This window comes from Lolium rigidum, chromosome 7, assembly GCF_022539505.1.
Source record: "Lolium rigidum isolate FL_2022 chromosome 7, APGP_CSIRO_Lrig_0.1, whole genome shotgun sequence".
Classification (NCBI taxonomy): Eukaryota; Viridiplantae; Streptophyta; class Magnoliopsida; order Poales; family Poaceae; genus Lolium; species Lolium rigidum.
Genome location: NC_061514.1, coordinates 123061808 through 123073834, shown reverse-complemented (window position 1 = coordinate 123073834; position 12027 = coordinate 123061808).

The window sequence follows — 12027 nt, the reverse complement described above, 5'->3', positions numbered from 1 at the left end:
AAGCAAAGGTTGGGAGGAGTGTCATCATAATAAAACTAAAATAAAAAGGCACTCCTTCATGGTATGAGATTGTTGGCGAGGCACCCGAGGATTCGGTTAGCCATGGTTTGTGAAAGAAAGGTTGGAAGGAGTGCCATCCAAAAATAAAATAAAATGGGAGCCGCTCTTTGAAGGTTTGTCCGGCAAGGGGGTTAGAGTACCCGCTACCATTCGTTGACAACAACATACACCTCTCAAAACTTTATTTTTATGCTCTCTTTATGTTTTCAAAATCAAAGCTCTAGCACAAATATAGCAATCGATGCTTTTCCTCTATGGAGGACCATTCTTTTACTTTCATTGTTGAGTCAGTTCACCTATTTCTCTCCATCTTAAGAAGCAAACACTTGTGTGAACTGTGCATTGATTCTTACATATTTGCATATTGCATTTGTTATATTGCTTTGCATTGACAATTATCCATGAGATATACATGTTACAAGTTGAAAGCAACCGCTGAAACTTAATCTTCTTTTGTGTTGCTTCAATACCTTTACTTTGAATTATTGCTTTATGAGTTAACTCTTATGCAAGACTTACCGATGCTTGTCTTGAAGTGCTATTCATGAAAAGTCTTTGCTATATGATTCACTTGTTTACTCATGTCATATCCATTGTTTTGATCGCTGCATTCACTACATATGCTTGTACAAATAGTATGATCAAGTTTATGATGGCATGTCACTCCGGAAATTATCTTTGTTATCGTTTTACCTGCTCGGGACGAGCAGAACTAAGCTTGGGGATGCTGATACGTCTCCAACGTATCGATAATTTCTTGTGTTCCATGCCACATTATTGATGTTATCTACATGTTTTATGCACACTTTATGTCATATTCGTGCATTTTTTGGAACTAACCTATTAACAAGATGCCGAAGTGCCGGTTCTCGTTTTACTCGTTTTTGGTTTCAGAAATCCTAGTAACGAAATATTCTCGGAATCGGACGAAATCAACGCCAAAGTTCCTATTTTCATCGGAAGCATCCGGAACACCGGGAAGGACCGGAGGGGGCCACGGGGCCACCAAACCCTAGGCTGGCGCGGCCGGAGGGGGCCGCGCCGCCCTATGGTGTGGCCCCCCGTCAGCCCTCCTGCGCCGCCTCTTCGCCTATATAAAGCCCCCGGATCAGAAAACGCGGTACCAATTGACGAAACTCCGGAAAAGTTACTCGTGGCGCCGCCGCCATCGCGAAACTCCAATTCGGGGGACGAAGTCTCTGTTCCGGCACCCTGCCGGACGGGGAATTGCCCCGGAGCCATCTCCACCGCCGTCTTCACCGCCATCTTCACCGCCATCGCTGCCCCCATGATGAGGAGGGAGTAATTCACCCACGAGGCTGAGGGCTTCGCTGTAGCTATGTGGTTCATCTCTCTCCCATGTACCTCAATACAATAATCTCATGAGCTGCTTTACATGATTGAGATTCATATGAGTTTGTATCACTACTATCTATGTGCTACTCTAGTGATGTGTTATTAAAGTAGTTTATTCCTCCCGCATGTGTGCAAAGGTGACGAGTGCGTGCACCGTGTTAGTACTTGGTTTATGCTATGATTATGATCTCTTGTAGATTATGAAGTTAACTATTGCTATGATAATATTGATGTGATCTATTCCTCCTACATATGCATGAAGGTGAGAGTGTGCATGCTATGCTAGTACTTGGTTTAGTCTGTTGATCTATCTTACACTTAAGGTTACTAAAACATGAGCATTATTGTGGAGCTTGTTAACTCCGGCATTGAGGGTTCGTGTAATCCTACGCAATGTGTTCATCATCCAACAAAAGTGTAGAGTATGCATTTATCACGTTCGTTATGTGATCAATGTTGAGAGTGTCCACTAGTGAAAGTGTAATCCCTAGGCCTTGTTCCTAAATACTGCTGAGTTACTACTTGCTTGTTTACTACTCGCTGCGTTACTACTGCTGAGTTACTACTGCTCTGTTTCTTGTTTTACTTGCGTTACTCATCTGCTGCAATACCACCACCATCAACTACACGCCAAGCACTTTTACGGCACCGTTGCTACTTGCTCATACTTATTTATACCACCTGTATTTCACTATCTCTTCGCCGAACTAGTGCACCTATTTGGTGTGTTGGGGACACAAGAGACTTCTTGCTTTGTGGTTGCGGGGTTGCATGAGAGGGATATCTTTGACCTCTTCCTCCCTGAGTTCGATAAACCTTGGGTATCCACTTAAGGGAAACTTGCTGCTGTTCTACAAACCTCTGCTCTTGGAGGCCCAACACTGTCTACAGGAAAGGAGGGGGAACGTAGACATCAGGTGGCGTGGTCTTAGTCCTTTCTGGGACTTGTACATATAACCTTCTTATCTATCAATGCATCGAAACGCAAGGCTTTTGCATTTTCGTGAAAAAAGTATGCAAGATAGAAATAATGGTGTGCTTCTGTATCTCAGCATAGCTAAACATTTTTTTTTTGAACAGGGATAGGGTCCGAAGACCCTAGATGCTGCTAGTATTATCAAAGCGGTGCGTACACATTGCAGAAAAACCCCTACAGAACAGGGGAATTCTGGACAAGGACAGTATTTTTACAGGAAAGACCCTAGAAAGATTATGAAAAAAGCAATCAGGTCCTTCCAACTGAGCACCGCATCCGATGGAGGTTACCGTCGACACGCTTCGCCACAAAACTGACACCGGCGCCGGGGACGAACCACTTGGTCTGGCGTCGTGGCTGGAGGAGTTGGTCTTCCCCTCGGACTTCTTGGTCTCTGGGAAGAAGATGTTGAGGAGGGTCGCCTTTCGACCAAAGGATGCAGAGGCAGGGCGGCGGAAGCCGCCGACTTCGGTCCTCCGCTGAAGAGCTCCTGAGACGAGAGCACAAAGGCTCTCAGGCGCAGCACCATCATCCCATCTCCACCGCCTCTCTTCTAACGAGATGCAGCGGCCTCTCAACTCTCCCTCGCCGCCACGGCCGGCTGAGAGAACAGAGACATCATCAGCAACAGGGGGAAGGCGTCGTGGACGACGCTTATTGAGGGGATTCACCATCAGAACGCCATCCATCCCCTTCCACCTTGGAAGCGGGAGCATGGCCTCACGAGCGACCATCCCGGGCCGCACCAAGGCATTAGGAGGGAGAAGCATCCCCGCCCACCTCCAGATCTCGCCGCCCCGGAGCTGCCCTTCTCATCCCCCTCGCATCCACGCCCGGCCAGGAGAAGAAGAAGCAGCACCGAAAGACAGCAGATCGAGAGGCAGCAGCAGCATGCCTTATTTGCGGAGATCCTCGAAGTAGACAGCTCCACCGCCCACTCCGATCGCCGGAGCAGAACAAAAGTGGAGCCACACCTCGAGTTGCTCGGGATCTGGCCAGAAGAACCCGAATCCCTACTCCAAACTACCAGCATATAGCCAAAAACTAAAAACCTGCACCTACTATCTACTCCGGCACCCCTCCCTCGCCATCTCCGGCCGGCAAAGCCGCCGGAGAAGGCTCGGGAGCGGCCCGGTCTCTCTCTAGGAGCTGTCAAGGAAAGGGAGAGGAGAGAGAGGAAAGGGGAAAGTGAGCCCTCTTCAGATAGCTTGACATATAACATCAACTCTCATAGGCTATTGCATGCCAATAGAGGTCTTCCATGCCAGTAACTCGAGACATTTTAGCTCCTTCAATGTCGATGTTTGGAGAAACAATGTCTGCCATCACATTCACCAATGTCCAACATGAAAATTCTAGACTAAGGGTATGAAACAAATAAATAACTCCTAAAAAGGAGTTGTTATCGACATGCATCTAAAAAGCATCAAAACTTAAGGAAACAAAATCATTTCCATCGACCACTTCAAAAACTAGAAGTCACTGAATTTTCCCTCAACATGAGAAAGGATTTCCAAGCGTAGAAGCTAATCACACATCATATCTTGTGACACGCTGTCTCCACCGATATTGACAAAGAGCAAACTACTTATAAGACATACATCCTTGATATCAAAGACGTGTACCCGACTCGACCGCATACATCGTAATGTAATTGTCGAGTCTCGAACATAAAGCGGGACAGCTCAAGGCAAGACCCAAGGTGAGAAATTATCAACTATAGGGTACTCCAAGCTTGTAGTACCCCATATGCACCCGTCCCTTTTGGCATGTCTAGAAGTCACAAAAAGAATACGAACAAAAATAACAACACTAACAATACATGCAACTATTATCATGTCAAAAAATTGAAATCTAAAGTCAATTTGTAGCTCAAGAAACAAAAGACAAATCTGACGTTGATATAATTGACGCGCCCCAAATTCAAAGCCTAGTTTAGATTAATTACAATTCATAACTACATTATCTTTCTGGTTTCTTGGTATGTGCTTCAAATTCATTCAGGTTTAAAATTTCAGGACTTTGTGGGTAATTCCATACAATGTGGATGCCAATTTTTTCCCCATTTCTTCACGGTACTTTATGACGATGTATACGGGCCTTGAGAGCCCTGAGTGTATTCCAAATCTACGAGCGGGCCAAGGCCCACCGTCGTAAAACATTAGCCCACTGTAGAAAGGACGAACGGATTGATTGATTTTTATTAGCCCCGGAAGACGTCAGGAATATGTAGCTGAAGAAAAATAAGAAAGTGCGAGTTGGGATCGAGTAGCATCGGTTTTGACGACAGTGACGGAATCAATCGCTTGCTGAGAACGTTCCAGATTGCCACGGCGTCGCACCGCCGTGGGCCATCGTGCAGGCTCGCGCTGAATCTGATCGATAAGATATTCTGCCTGCCTGCTGCCCTGATTCGAAGCAGTGGCATCACCTCACCAAAAGGTTCGTGTCTACTCGTGCCTGGAGGTGCACGTACAGGCAAGCATGTTAGCCAGCCGGAAACAGCGGAGCAACCGAGCCCTAGAAACGTTCACGATGCCTTCTATACTCCGTAGCTGAACATCATGGAACTGTAGGTAAAATGAGTTAGCCCCTGCCGCTTAAACCACGAAATGAGTGGGCTACGTGAATTGCATTTTGGGACGTTTGGTTAGGTTTATTCTGGCGTCCGTTTTTTTTTTTTTTTGCTTATATAAACTACTCGCTCCGATCCAAATTAATTGATTTAAATTTATCTAGATACAAATGTAGCTAGACACGTTTATTGAATAGACACATTCATATCTAGATAGGTTGAGTCAATTAATATAAATTAGAGGAAGTACGGTATTACATGCAACATTTTAGTTTTTTAAAAGCCAAAAATCCAAAGCATGAAGTATATATTTAGATGCTTTTATGGCTTATAAGCTAAACCCCAAAAAGGCTAGAACCTCCAAATCGTACAGCGTGGTCAACTCTCGATGACGTTAGATTGTTTGTGTGCGTATGTGCCTTCCTGCCCACAAAATGGTTAGATTCCGAGCTTGTTCCACTTGCACGTGTTGGGTTGGGGGAATGGCAACCAGAAGGTATGGTGAAAAGCAGAGCGTGCCCCTAACGCGGACTTTTGGCTCATGGGTGCTACGCCCCCCCATGGATCCACCACGTACGTCTGCCTGTAGATTCGTGCGAGAGTAGTAAGTGAAATTCTGACGCACCATTTATCTATCAGCAATACACATGAATACGATAGTTGTGACCTGACAGCACGCAGAGCTACAGTGCTGGCGAGTAGATGTCCGTGCGGCAGCACTTCTTAGTCTGCTCGGTACATGTCAGTACAGGAATCCAAAGTCGAAATCTGGAGGAAGTGAGACGCCATTTAATCTGCTATGGAGTACCCTTTCTGTGCTCGTCACCATTAGAACAACCTTCTCCAAACTCGGAGCTCCGGCAAACAGTACCTAGATCTCCGGTGAACAGTGATTTTCTGTACAGATAATGGACTTGTAAACTTGTAATTACTAGGTTTTTACACAAACATGCACCTATCCATGGAATTTGTGTACAAACATTGGGAACAGTACATTCACGACGAAAATAGTTTACTTACCACTAATTAATATATTGGTTCATATGTGTGAACAATTGGTAGAAGAGTTTTACATGTGCTACAGTATTACTAGGTTTTTATAAGATCTCTAAACTTGTAATTAATCTGGAAAAATAATTTGTTGTCATGTATGTCATGTACAGATAATGGACTTGTAAACTTGTAATTATTCTGCAAAAAATATTTGTTGTCATTTAGCCTAAGCAGCCATTGAATAATTTTTTCTAATGCACTGTTTACCATCTAGGCACCGTCGTACTTAGCGATTACAGATACGGCATGATTGGAAGGAACTGGCTGAACAATTCCAGATTAACTAGTTTGCAATACTGAAGGTGTTCTTCTCGCCCCCCCATCACATGTACTTGTGAACAGTGAAGAGCAGAGCAGCAAAGTTTGCGAATGCAAGGAAGAACAGCTTCATGTCAGGTTCATGCTTTCCGTGGTTGGTCCTTTTCTTGAGCTTCTCAATAATGAAGAGCCTGGGCCATTTTGCCCGGACATACTGGATGTATTCTTCTTCCCAGTGCCAGAAGTTGCAAGTCTTGGACTAAACAAGGATGAGGAACAGTGATGTCAGTGCATTATCTGCAACTCGGTACATGTCAGTATAGGTGCGGTGGAAATCAACTTACCCACTCGTGCTGCACTTGTAAAAATGCTTGCCTGGATTGTATTTAGTCTTGGACACCCACCACTCGACGTCGCCGTCGCCACAGTAGGGGCAACGCATCAAAGGGAGTGGAGCAAAGTGGACTGCGGAGTTGATGCTACGGCCAACAGAGTTGCTGGATGGGGACATGTTGATACAGAAAAGGATCGTGGGAAGGAAATGTGGAGCATGGAAGGAGATGAAGCAAGGAGGAAGATGAAGGAAGGAAGAAGATGAAGCAAGGAAGAAGAAGACGTAATGGAGCAGATGGAGTAGTTGCGCGCGGCTGCTTGTGGTACAGGCAGCACTTATTGGGCTGGCTCTGCCAAACGGCTCTCTTTGACTCTGCGGGACGAAGCTCCTGCCACAGCTCTGTACAGGTGGGCCAATCTGGTACGGAAATGAGTGATGATACATCAATACAACTAAGCAATACACTGCATTATACCTGCATATTTCATAGTGTACAACATGGGCCAGGTGCAGGTGTCAGCAAAAGCCATGGGGGGGTGTGGCACCCATGTGCTCCTTTGTAATTCTCAGCGTGCCCCCCTTTAGTTTAAAACCTTGGGAATGGCGTGGTAAGGAAAAGGTCTCCATGGTAAAAATAAATTGGCAATAAACATTTTACGTAGCTGTCATGAGAAAAGATAAATATGAACGTTCAATTTACTAAATCAGGTGGTTAGTTCGGCCACTCTTCAAGGCAACAAGTGTTATACTACTCCCTCCATCTTATGGATGTTGTTTGAGATTTATCCAAATTTAGATGTATCTAGATGTTATTTAGTGTCTAGATACATCTAATTTTTCACAAATATCAGACAACCTTCGTGGGATGGAGGGAGTAATATATATGTTTTTTTCCAAACCAACTAGTGAACACATAAATCTTGTTTGGTTTCCCGTGGGGTTGAAAAAGTGAAAATCGATATTATGTAATAAAATTACATATCGGCCACTAGATCTTAAAATGTTACGACGACAGCTGAAAAGTGAAAATCTATCGTCGGATTTTGGCAACTTCATAGTCGTAGGCACAATCATCTCATTCAAGTTCCCCAAACCTAGTCAATTCGATGTTCCAGATTTCTCAAGTGATACTCCATTAACCCGAGGACAAACCAGTAAATGTAATAGGGGTTAGTTCATTTTTAAGTCATCCTAGATCTGCTTGGACCAAAGTACATCTCCATATAAGACCTTTATCAAATTAACATATTAATAGGCCATCCTTCAGTATAAGCAAAATATTGTGAGGTTGATTCTAGATGGAAATAAATTATAGCAAGGCTTTACTGAAAACTAAATACTTAACACCAACACTCTTTGGTAATGCGTAAAAATATACTTCTGTCAGCTAAGTAGAAGTGTAATGGGAAGTTCACAAACTATATAATTTTGTTGTTGGTACAATCCAATTGTAAAAAACAATATCCATAAAGAGCGCATTAGAGATGAGAAAATTAAGCCACTAATAGGACATTTCATTGTCTAATATTATAGGTGTGTTGCTAGACTTGCCCTCTAATGTTTTTGAATAACAGACTCATCTAACGGGTTAGATGAATAATCTACTAAAAATAGCATATCTAACTTACATCATTTGGCTAAAAGAAGTTATAGCGTATCATATTATCTAAATATAGATAAGTAAGAACACCATGAATAGTAGTAGCAAAATTACCATCACTCCTTTTTTTCAGAACATGCTTTATATGTATATGCTAGGTATCAGACTGGGAAGCAACAAAAACCAACAAGCCAGGACAGACAAAATTCAGAGTATTTTGCACCACATCCCGATTGAGTCTAGATTATATCCATTTTATGTCGTGAGGAAAGGACTTTTTTGTTACTTAATATGAACTACAACTAGGAAATATATGAGGTGCTCTATGCACAGCCTAAAGAATCGATAGTGCAATAAAAGTAGGCTCACACAACCAAAACATGTGTACAAATTGACTTTATTGAGCATGCCTCATAATTCACATGTTAATTCAATCACTAAGATGCGTTTTGTGTTTATGTATAGGACTAAGCCATAGTTGTATGTACATTATGTACATAGTTGTATGTGGAGGAGGTTAGTTCGCTTAAGATTGTAATGATTAACCTTTATTGCAAAGCAAACTTTCGCTTCAAGAGGTCGATATCAATTCCATTAAGATATCCTTGCTATGAGGAATGCATCATTGTTGGAGATGCACAACCATACTAAGTGAGAGACCCCACTAATGTGAGAGACCCCCTTTCTTCGCTCTCCCTTCTCTCTATGGGGAAAGGGCGACTGATACGTCTCCGACGTATCGATAATTTCTTATGTTCTATGCCATATTATTGATGATACCTACATGTTTTATGCACACTTTATGTCATATTCGTGCATTTTCTGGAACTAACCTATTAACAAGATGCCGAAGTGCCGGTTCCGTTTTCTGCATGTTTTGGTTTCGAAATCCTAGTAACGAAATATTCTCGGAATTGGACGAAACGAAGACCCAGGGGCCTATTTTTCCACGGAGCTTCCGGAAGACCGAAGAACATACGAAGTGGGGCCACGAGGTGGCGACACCACAAGGCGGCGCGGCCAAGGGGGCCCGCGCCGCCCTATGGTGTGGCCCCCTCGTCGGGCCCCGACTTCTGCCCTTCCGCCTACTTAAAGCCTCCGTCGCGAAACCCCGAGGCGAAAAAACCACGATACGGAAAACCTTACCGAGACGCCGCCGCCGCCGATCCCATCTCGGGGGATTCCGGAGATCTCCTCCGGCACCCTGCCGGAGAGGGGATTCATCTCCCGGAGGACTCTACACCGCCATGGTCGCCTCCGGAGTGATGAGTGAGTAGTTCACCCCTGGACTATGGGTCCATAGCAGTAGCTAGATGGTTGTCTTCTCCTCATTGTGCTTCATTGTTGGATCTTGTGAGCTGCCTAACATGATCAAGATCATCTATCTGTAATTCTATATGTTGTGTTTGTCGGGATCCGATGGATAGAGAATACCATGTCATGTTAATTATCAAGTTATTACATATGTGTTGTTTATGATCTTGCATGCTCTTCGTTACTAGTAGAGGCTCGGCCAAGTTTTTACTTTTAACTCTAAGAGGGAGTATTTATGCTCGATAGTGGGTTCATGCCCGCATTGACACCGGGACAGTGATGAGAAAGTTCTAAGGTTGTGTTGTCGTCGTTGCCACTAGGGATAAAACATTGGCGCCATGTCCGAGGATGTAGTTGTTGATTACATTACGCACCATACTTAATGCAATTGTCTGTTGTTAGCAACTTAATACTGGAGGGGGTTCGGACGATAACCCGAAGGTGGACTTTTTAGGCATAGATGCAGTTGGATGGCGGTCTATGTACTTTGTCGTAATGCCCAATTAAATCTCACTATACTTATATGTCATGTATGTGCATTGTTATGCCCTCTCTATTTGTCAATTGCCCGACTGTAATTTGTTCACCCAACATGCTTTTATCTTATGGGAGAGACACCTCTAGTGAACCGTGGACCCCGGTCCATTCTTTTAATACTGAAATACAAATCTGCTGCAATACTTGTTTTTACTATTTTCTCTGCAAACAATCATCTTCCACACAATACGGTTAATCCTTTGTTACATGCAAGCCGGTGAGATTGACAACCTCACTCGTTTCGTTGGGGCAAAGTACTTTGGTTGTGTTGTGCAGGTTCCACGTTGGCGCCGGAATCTCCGGTGTTGCGCCGCACTACATCCCGCCGCCATCAACCTTCAACGTGCTTCTTGACTCCTACTGGTTCGATTAAACCTTGGTTTCTAACCGAGGGAAACTTGCCGCTGTGCGCATCACACCTTCCTCTTGGGGTTCCCAACGGACGTGTCAACTACACGCATCAAGCAAATTTCCGGCGCCGTTGCGGTGAGATCAAGACACGCCGCAAGGGGAGTCTCCACTTCCCAATCTCTTTACTTTGTTTTTGTCTTGCTTTATTTTATTTACTACTTTGTTTGCTGCATTATATCAAAACACAAAAAAATTAGTTGCTAGCTTTACTTTATTTACTGTCTTGTTTGCTATATCAAAAACACAAAAAAATTAGTTTACTTGCATTTACTTTATCTAGTTTGCTTTATTTACTACTGCTAAAATGGCCAACCTTGAAAATACTAAGTTGTGTGACTTCACTAGCACAAATAATAATGATTTCCTATGCACACCTATTGCTCCACCTCGCTACTACAGCAGAATTCTTTGAAATTAAACCTGCTTTACTTAATCTTGTTATGCGAGAGCAATTTTCCAGTGTGAGTTCGATGATGCTGCTGCCCATCTCAATAATTTTGTTGAACTATGTGAAATGCAAAAGTATAAAGATGTAGATGGTGACATTATAAAATTAAAATTGTTCCCTTTCTCATTAAGAGGAAGAGCTAAAGATTGGTTGCTATCTCTGCCTAAGAATAGTATTGATTCCTGGACTAAATGCAAGGATGCTTTTATTGGTAGATATTATCCCCCTGCTAAAATTATATCTTTGAGGAGTAGCATAATGAATTTTAAACAATTAGATAATGAACATGTTGCTCAAGCTTGGGAAAGAATGAAATCTCTCGGTTAAAAATTGCCCAACCCATGGATCGACTACTTGGATGATCATCCAAACCTTCTATGCGAGGACTAAATTTTTCTTCGCGGAATTTATTGGATTCAGCTGCTGGAGGTACCTTTATGTCCATCACTCTTGGTGAAGCAACAAAGCTTCTTGATAATATGATGGTTAATTACTCTGAATGGCACACGGAAAGAGCTCCACAAGGTAAGAAGGTAAATTCTGTTGAAGAATCCTCTTCCTTGAATGATAAGGTTGATGCTATTATGTCTATGCTTGCGAATGATAGGACTAATGTTGATCCTAATAATGTTCCATTAGCTTCATTGGTTGCCCAAGAAGAACATGTTGATGTAAACTTCATTAAAAATAATAATTTCAACAACAATGCTTATCGGAACAATTCTAGTAATAACTATAGGCCATACCCTTATAATAATGGTAACGGTTATGCTAATTCTTATGGGAATTCTTACAACAATAATAGGAATACACCCCCTGGACTTGAAGCTATGCTTAAAGAATTTATTAGTACACAAACTGCCTTTAACAAATCTGTTGAGGAAAAGCTCAATAAAATTGATATTCTTGTTTCTAGAGTTGATAGTCTTGCCTCGGATGTTGATCTTTTGAAATCGAAAGTTATGCCTAATAGTGATATTGAAAATAAAATTGTTACTACAGCAAATGCCATCCAAGTTAGAATTAATGAGAATATAAGATTAATGGCTGAACTGCGTGCTAGGTGGGATAGAGAAGAAAATGAAAAACTAGCTAAAAAGGAAAA